The sequence below is a fragment of the Populus nigra genome, chromosome 2, assembly GCF_951802175.1.
Source record: "Populus nigra chromosome 2, ddPopNigr1.1, whole genome shotgun sequence".
Classification (NCBI taxonomy): domain Eukaryota; kingdom Viridiplantae; phylum Streptophyta; class Magnoliopsida; order Malpighiales; family Salicaceae; genus Populus; species Populus nigra.
In genome coordinates this window covers 41155072-41164674 of record NC_084853.1, presented here as the reverse complement: position 1 = coordinate 41164674, position 9603 = coordinate 41155072, and the positions used below count along the sequence as shown (strand labels likewise).

The 9603-nt window shown below is 32.2% G+C and overlaps 1 pseudogene; it reads right to left on the bottom strand.

Moving 5' to 3' along the window:
* Positions 1-1979: 1979 nt before the first annotated feature.
* Positions 1980-3104, bottom strand: LOC133682983 (GDSL esterase/lipase At3g62280-like; annotated as a pseudogene).
* Between the last annotated feature and the right edge of the window lie 6499 nt (positions 3105-9603).

Here is a 9603-nt window from a genome sequence, read left to right as displayed (position 1 = left end):
GGACTCAACTAGCTTCTAAGATTTTCAGCCTCCTCTTTCTATTTGGGCTTCATGTTCGGTAGGTAACTTATCCTGCCTTCGCAACTTTTAGTTCGAACAAATTTGTTGAATTGTTGGCATATTATTTTCTTCTCGGTTCAACTCGCCAAGGACCCAATTTATCTCGAGTTCTCCAGGTTCTGTCAGGTCCAACCAGTTTCCAAAGTTTTTTTGAATGATTTCTTTTCATATTTTACATCCATCAGATGCCTCGCTGTTTATATATATATATATATATATATAAAAGGGCTCTTAGATATTTTTAGTATCGGGATGAAATTTATGGTAATATTTAGGAATGTGATTTAAACTGTATTTTAAAAAAAAAATTAATTTTTTTTGTTTAAAATTAATTTTTTTATATTTTTAAATCGTGGTGACATAATAATATTAAAAATAATTCTAAAAAAATAAAAAATATATTATTTGATACATTTTCAAACAAAAAACACTCGTGAACCATAATTATTATCCCACCTCCGAACACCACTATATAATCATCTCCACAATTAAAAGCGCAAGCAACTTGGGTGTTGAATTATTGTCTCTTTCCTTCTTTTTTAAGTTAACTATGTTTTACAGATTCTAGCTTATTCCTTTATATATACTATTAGCACTTTATTTTCATTTTTTAGCATGTTTTTTTCCTCCTTTTTTGCTTTTTGAGTTTGGGTAGATTCAACACTTTCAAGCACTTCATGAATCACGGACAGGATGATCCATGTCCTGTATATGATAATGAAAATAAAGTTCCTAGTCCACTACTGCCCATGTCTCGCCAGAAAATATAGAAATAAGATGGGAAAAGAATTTAAAATTGTGTTTAGTGGTGTTTTAAAAATATATTAAATTTGAAAAAATATTAAATTAATAATTTTTTAGTGTTTTTCATGATAGTTTTTATATGTTGATGTTAAAAATAAAAAAAATCTAATAAAATTAATTTAAATATATTTTTAAATAAAAAATATTTTAAAAAAACATAAGAAACAAAAGACACCAAACTCCCCCATCCACTTGAAAGCAAGTTTTCGTACATTTTTTTCTTCTTGTTTTTGGGATAAAATAAATGGACTGGAGTTGCATTCAAATGATTTTGTCTAGCACAGACTTTATTCTTACTCATAATTGAGATTTGTGAGGCGAAGACAAAACCATCTGTCCATAAAGGCAGAGCTTTCATTTTCCATCTCAGCCATTGAACTAAGTGGTAGGCCCATATAGCTTTCCATGGGTCACTTCCACAGAATCCACACCAACTACATGAATGGCAATTTTGTTCTGGGTTGTCCTTGCAATTATTTTATGCATGCACTAGCATATTATCTTGCTTCTCTTTGGATTAATAATGTGGAAGAGGGAGCTCTAACAGGGGGAAAAAACAAGCTAATTCTCATTAGGCTGTTGGGATTAAAGGAGCAACATATACTTCAGATGCATAATGCCAGGCCCATGATTAAGTATCATGGCAGGATATTGGGTCCTTGCAAAGCAAAATTATGTGTTTTTTTTCCGTGTATGATATTGCACTGGGACGGACCTGCATGGGTGGGGTGTTCAGAGTTGACCTGTAACTTAGCGAAGTGTCTGGACTCTGGAGTGCCTAATTCCCTTGTGCCCAGTTAGTAATTTAGTGCCTTATATCTATTGAAAATTAGTAATTTGTGTCCAAATTAGATTCAGAAGTTATTGTTTAGGGAATTTCTTTATTTTACTTGTTGCTTTCGAAGTTATTATGTTGTTTTTTAAAAATAATTGAGATTTTTTAACATTTATAGTTCATCAAATCACAGGTTTTTTCATAGTTTAGCAAGATCGTAAAACTTATCACATGATTCGTCAAATCTACTATAAATGGTCAGGCTCGATTCTAGTGGTAAAATACTTGATGCAGTCACGCGGTTGGCTGCTTCAGTGCAGTGAACTTCATCTCACACGCTTTAGAACTCTTGCAAAGGTTGCAACCAGGCTGGCGTGGCCGCACGTTGCTTTAACATTGTAATAATTTGTTGGCCCTTTATAGCCACAAAGCCATGAATGGATGGATCATCAAAACCTACGCATTTAGGCGTGGGAATTATTTAAAGTGTAAAAGCACACCCAACTCAAATCCACAGAACACAACAATAATTAAAAGCAGCCTCTAATTTCAACTCAAACTGACATCAGAATTACCGTATTTTTTATGCTTGACGAAGAGATTGTATCTGATCTTGTATATGTCTACACAGACAATCGTTGCATCTTCAAAGATTGTTCTCATTTCGTTGCAGATTTCGCGATGTCCTTTATTAAAGGCTTTCACAACATCATGATGCACGCAAAGGCATCGAATTTGATCAAGGTCACTGTTTTCATGATGTAATGCTAGTTGTCTGGGCATCCAGAACTTTCTGCCACCATATAAATATATGCTCTGCATTCCCAGCAAATTAGATTAGAGAGAGGTATATATATCTTGTCCGACAGAGAACTTGAATAGCTATTTTAATTTCTGCAAGAAGAGAAGGGATCTTTTCAAGAACAGCTGCATACGTTAGGTTTGATGCATACAGGGCGACTAACAGATCGTTCTGGTCAATATCAATCAAGTAATTTCCTGAACCTGTGTTGTGTTTTCACTGAGATTTACATCATCTTCATTAGTCTACACCGTGCTTACCCATTCATTGGAGCTCAAGGGAGCGATTCTTGAAACGCGTCACAAGTGAACGTTCATCCAGTGCAAAAGGGACAGAGTACTAGGGGAGAGTAAGCCCCACTTACTGCAAAATCTACTCCACTCAACGGATCCAAATAACTCGAGTTCAAGTGTTCTCCTACCTGATTACACAATCAAACTAATCCTGCGAGTCTCTTAATCCAAGGAATAGATAAATTAAGATAGCAAAGAAGAGGGAAAATGGAAACTATAGGTAATATACAAAACTTCTCCAGGTTTACATGATTAATTACGCGAATAAGACCGATGAAGTGTCAACCAAATCTCCTCCCCAACTTCAAAATATATTTTTTTCTGATAGAAAGTTAAGAAAAAAAAAAGGCAGGACCATATCGTGATCCATTTCTGAATACGAAGGCATACAATCGTTTGTTTAATTGCTGCAACTAAGTTGATGTGTGAGAGTATGATAAGAATTTGTTTTTTAAAGTGTTTTTTAATTGGAGATATATTAAAATAATATATTTTTTATTTTTAAAATTTATTTTTAATATTAACATATTAAAACAATTCAAAAACATAAATAAAAATTTAATTCTAAACAAAAAAAATTATTTTTTTCCCAACTCCTGTTTAGAACGCAATACCAAACAAGGGATAAATCAACATGGTTAGAGAGAAAATGCATAATCAAGTTTCTATTTCATTAGTGAAGATGTACTAAAATCTAAGATATATAAATAAAAGATTATTTAGCATTTGGAATAGTGGTTAATCAATATGTTCATGTGTTTGAACTTCTTTTTCTATTTTTTATTTTTAAAAAATTATTTTTAATATTAGCACATTAAAACAATTCAAAAACATAAATAAAAATTTAATTCTAAACAAAAAAAATATTTTTTTCCCAACTACTGTTTAGAACACAATACCAAACATGGGATAAATCAACATGGTTAGTCATAAAATAATATTTTAGATAAGTTTGCCACTATTAGACTCCAAACAGAGAAAATGCATAATCAAGTTTCTATTTCATTAGTGAAGATATACTAAAATCCAAGATATATAAATAAAAGATTATTTAGCATTTGGAATAGTGGTTAATCAATATGTTCATGTGTTTGAACTTTTTTTTTATTTTTTATTTTTAAAAAATTATTTTTAATATTAGCACATTAAAACAATTCAAAAACATAAATAAAAATTTAATTCTAAACAAAAAAAATTATTTTTTTCCCAACTCCTGTTTAGAACGCAATACCAAACAGGAGATAAATCAACATGGTTAGTCATAAAATAATATTTTAGATAAGTTTGCCACTATTAGACTCCAAACAGAGAAAATGCATAATTAAGTTCCTATTTCATTAGTGAAGATGTACTAAAATCCAAGATATATAAATAAAAGATTATTTAGCATTTGGAACAGTGGTTAATCAATATGTTCATGTGTTTGAACTTCTTTTTCTATTTTTTATTTTTAAAAAATTATTTTTAATATTAGCATATTAAAACAATTCAAAAACATAAATAAAATTTCAATTCTAAACAAAAAAAAATTATTTTTTTCCCAACTCCTGTTTAGAACGCAATACCAAACAGGGGATAAATCAACATGGTTAGTCATAAAATAATATTTTAGATAAGTTTGCCACTATTAGACTCCAAACAAAAAAAATGCCTAATCAAGTTTCTATTTCATTAGTGAAGATGTACTAAAATCCAAGATATATAAATAAAAGATTATTTAGCATTTGAAATAGTGGTTAATCAATATGTTCATTTGTTTGAACTTTTTTTTCTTAATCTAAAGAACTCCAGGTTTACAATAGAAGTTTTGAGTACCTGCAAATACAATTCTAATTGGAGGAATTTAAAGACCCTTTAATGGTAAAGTCGGTATCTTTATTGGAATTGTATTAAATAAGTTAAAAGAACCTTAGATTCCAAGAACAAAGATATTTGTTCTTGAATTTTAAGTTTGTTAATATTCTGAAATCCAAGTATTTTTATCTTAAAAGATAAGAAGTTGGGAATTTTTTACCTAGATGGTTCAGGGGATATTTATATCCGCTGAATCTTGTCATTTTCATAAAAAAAACCAAAATGTCATCTATTTTTTATAATATTAATGAAAAACAAATATCTCTTACATATTATTAATAAAATAGTAAATATAGTAGGTCTCTTAATAGACTTTTTATACGTCTATAAGTATAAATAAATCATTACCTTAATATAAACAATTATTCTAGATATAAAGATATTACAATTTAATATGTCCTTAGCACTTGTATTATAAAGGATGGTTTAGGATTAGGTATAAAATTTAGATATTACAATTTAATCTCTAAATTTTTTGGATCTAACATGTTTCTCAGATTTATTTTACTTAAAACTTGATTAATTATGAAGTTCAAATATTCTGAATCTAATATACCAGACCCACTTTTATTTGATTGCTACAGCTCAGTTAACACCGGTAGTCATAAAATAATATTTCAGATAAGCTTGCGACTCCAATGAATTATTGCAGAGAAAACAGATGCCTAATCGCGTGTCTATTTCTTTGGAATTTCTTTTTCCTGAGTAACAACAATCCCCATAAGCAAGTGAAAGTTCAGAGAAGATCGGCATTTCTCGGTCAGGATATATATTCAACCCATAAAAAGATTGGTGACAGGGATATTGTACTCACATAAAAAGTCAATCACAAGCCGCCCGACACCTAGCCGTCCAGTGCTTCTGTGGAAAATGAAATGCCATGGGGAAGGCCAGTGCCTGCTAGCAGTCTAGCACTCCTCCAGTACTGCCAGAATTCGAATCACCAAAATTAATAAGAAGGGGTCTCATCTCTCTAGAATTTGGGAATGCGAACACATTAATGAAGATGCATATCCGTATAGCCAGTACGGAGTAAATAGAGAATCATCCCACATAACCCATTCCCTATAGCGCAGCAATTTCTACACTCACAAGAGATTGGATACAAGCTTTGGGTTTTAAAGAGGCAGAGAATTCTCGTTCACAGTAGTATTTTTTACGGAAGAATTGTTCCCAATCTAGCATGGAAAGACTTCCACCAAAATATTCAATGAAATTGCTGGCGTTGATTTTCTGTCTACTTGGCATAATCCAGTTGCGAGTGAAAACCACCTTCTTTTTCTGTTACGTAAACCACATTCTCTTAATATACTCGCTCCATTTGCAAGATGACCGAAGGAGTTTTCTTGTAGATGCTATGGAGAACCATGTGCCGCAGGAATGTGAAAACTGTTGATCTCATTCACTGAATCACACGTCAACTAGCTAGGTTTGCTTGTAAAGTTCCTGCAAGTATTAAATTTCCAATGATATTTAAATTAGCAATTTCAACCAAGCTGCAAACTCGCTAGGTATTACAGAAATAATTGAATTAATCTGAGGTGTAGAGCGATCAGAAGATAGTATTTTGGAGGCGATGATTGCAGTGGCAGCTTCTGTGTAGTGAACTCCATCCCATTGTAACCAGATCGGCTGCATATGCAATATTAGGATTCTAGTTGTATGGTGAACCGCCTAACAATATTAAAAAATAATATAAATTATATTTTAAAAATTCATTTAATAACTTAAATATTTTTCTCCCCTCTGAAGCAGGGCTGCTACGCTGAGCATCACCAATGGCATTTGCCAAAGCCCAAAAGTCGAAAGCTTACTACAAGCGTTTCCAAGTGAAATTAAAGAGAAGACGAGATGGCAAGATGGACTACAGGGCGAGGATACGTCATATTAACCAGGACAAAAACAAATACAACACTCCAAAATACCGTTTTGTCTTGTCAACCAGCCGCTCTCGTAGCTCAGTGGCTTGTGTAATTCACATGCCACACAGGCACACATCAAGGGTTCAAAGGCTGGTAGATGATGATGATGAGGGCTGTATATGCTAATTAATTATTGATCAACACTGGTATTCTAAAATACTTTATTATTATTATTATTTTCTAACCCACCATATATAGCTGACTTTCAATGAATTCTCAAAACCTGTTAATCAGACTGTCAGCTTGAGGTCACAAGCACATGCGCTCCACACACATGTACTAAACGAAAGATCTATTCTCTTCAACAATGAAACTAACGCAAATATCTTGAATTTGCTTGATAAATTGTGTGGATCTTGAATTATGTAGTAGCATTCGCGATGAGGTCATACTTGATGGAATACATGTCCACGCTATTCTTCAATTCAGATTCAAGTTCTTCACACAGAATGCGCAACTGGTCATTAAATTGTGTTGCTGCATTTTTTAGAGGTTTGAGGCATCCATGCTGATCAAAATCACTACCTTTTTGGTCGAAGGCAGCAAGCTTTTTTGGAAGGCAACCCAGAGGCCCCGTATCGTGTACCCAGAAGTTCCTTCCACCATGTTGATATATATTCTACATTTGAATTGAATTGGCAATTATGTGAACAACACTTCAAGGGGCTTTAAAAACCATTGCTAGTGAAAAGTGACTGAAGAGTACCTGCATAGCATAGTTGATTTCTTTGATGAAAGATGTTACGTTTTTTATAACTTGTACGTATGAATGGTATTCATACGAACCAGCAAAATCGTTCTGTCCAATATTATCAATAATATGAAGTGCATCCTTGAAGGCATCATCATCAACAAATTAAGTCTTTATAGGCTAAAATAAAAGCAAGAGAAGAAAAGGAGAGAGAGAATTGAACTCTGTTAGGCACTCAAATTCTTCTTGGAAGGAACTCGTGGGTGTAGTTCAATCTTCTTTAACAATGTACCTGTTGAAACTAGCTCTGGGGAGCGAGGTCGGAATCGAGGGAACTGAAGAATTTGAACGACTAAACTAAAAGGCTTGTATCTAGATTGAGTGGCGGCACCACTAGAAGCAAAATTGACTCAATTCTGAAATTTAACCCCATTGGTTCTAGTTAAGGGTCAAGCAACTTGTATTCAAACTTTCGCCCGCGGTATACACAGAATATAATTGTGAGAGAGGGGGCTGTTTGGTCAGTTTGACACCACAAACATCAGGCAGATCTAGTTTCTAGGTTCTGCAGACGCAATTTTTCAAAAAAATAATTACAATAGACTGAGTTAGTTATTTTACTCTATATTTTGTTTTTATAATGCGTAAAAAAACTTAAACTCATAACTGGATAATAATGTAAATAAGAATGGATTTGAAAAGCTTTCACACCTAATAGATTTGGATTCAGTTAATATGTTGAATACAAACCAACGTGAGTATAGAAGTTTACTGGACTCAATATATATACTTAGGTCTAGTCATCTATTAAGCCTAAATCAATATAGATCTGATAAATTGTTAAACCCAATAAACTTGAATTCAGTAATGTGTTGAACCCAAGATAACATGTCTAACAACTAGTTAGACCCAATTTACTTTAGTCCAACAATATGTTGAGTTCAAGGAAACATGGGTCTTGCAAACTACCAAATTTGTTTTCTTCGGATTTAGCTGCACGTCAAACTCAATAGGTCTAAAGGTCATTAAAGATCCATATAAAAACTATAAGGTTTTGTCTTAAGATTACTGTATTAATATGAATTATTCATGTCAAAAATAATTATCTTTTTATATTTATAGAAGTGTAAAAAGTCTTTAAGAAACTACCATATTTTCATCTTATTAATAATCTATAAGGGATATTTGTCCTTTATTAATGATGTATAAAAAAAAATTATCTTTTATTAATATTATTAGGAGAAAATGATTTTCTAGACTCTTCATTTCATCAAAATAACAAGGTTCATGGATTATAAATACCTTATAAATCACTAAGTTAAAAAGTTGATTTTTTTTTTCACTTTCCAAGCATTCATACTTTAATCCTTAAAGCATTTATCATATAAAAATAAGAACAAATACTCTTATTTTGAAAATTTAAAAATCTTTCGTTTATTTATTACAATTTCCTTTAAAGTTATTGACTTTATAATTAAAGAGTTTCTAAATCTCATTAAATAAGACTATTTTACAGACACCAAAACTTTTACCATCACTTATATATTTCTTAGGCTATAAAAAATAAAATATTTATATAAAAATTTAATTAATCATTATCCAAATATCAAATAAGTCTCTACTGAACATATTGGATTTTTGAACCATAGATATAAATGTATACGTTTCAGTGATGTACTGCGCGCGTGAGAAGATAACAAAAGAGTGGACTATGAAACACTCACAAAATGATGAACAAGAAGAAATCAAAATTGTCTAGGGCATCAAACGAACTTGGTCTTGATTATAAAATGTTTGGACTAAATATCTGAATGCTGTACATTAGATGACAATTTTGATGCGGCATATTAGCATTATTTTACGTAATATTCTGAAGAAAGTAGAAACTCCTTAAAAGTAAAAGATGGTTAACAAATGCAAAGGGCTTTGTTTTTTGGGTAATGAAGGGCTAGGGCTTTGTTGAACTAATGACATACGAAATCAATGACCAATTGTCCATCGCATAATCGTCGACCTGATGGCTAATTATTAAAGTATGTGAGTCCCTTGGGAATTCCAAACATCAAACCAAGCCCAGAATAATAAGCACCGGTGTCAGAATTGGAGTCAGCAAAGATGAATATTACTGGATTTCTGTAGCGCTGACAGTTAATCGGAAGGGGAAAGAAGAACCCCATAACTATAGGAGCCCTGAGAGGAGGGAAAAAAGAAGGGGAGATTTTATTAGATTTGCACTCATTTTGCTCTGTTTTGATTAGAATGACTATAAAACTGTATTTTTGTTTTTTCTGAAGTGAAGTTGATCATATAGGCATTGAAAGCTTCGCCATGGGTGAGAATTTGGACGCAACTGGTTTTCCCGCACAGGAACAGAAGCGTCCCAGGACAAAGACACTGCTAGT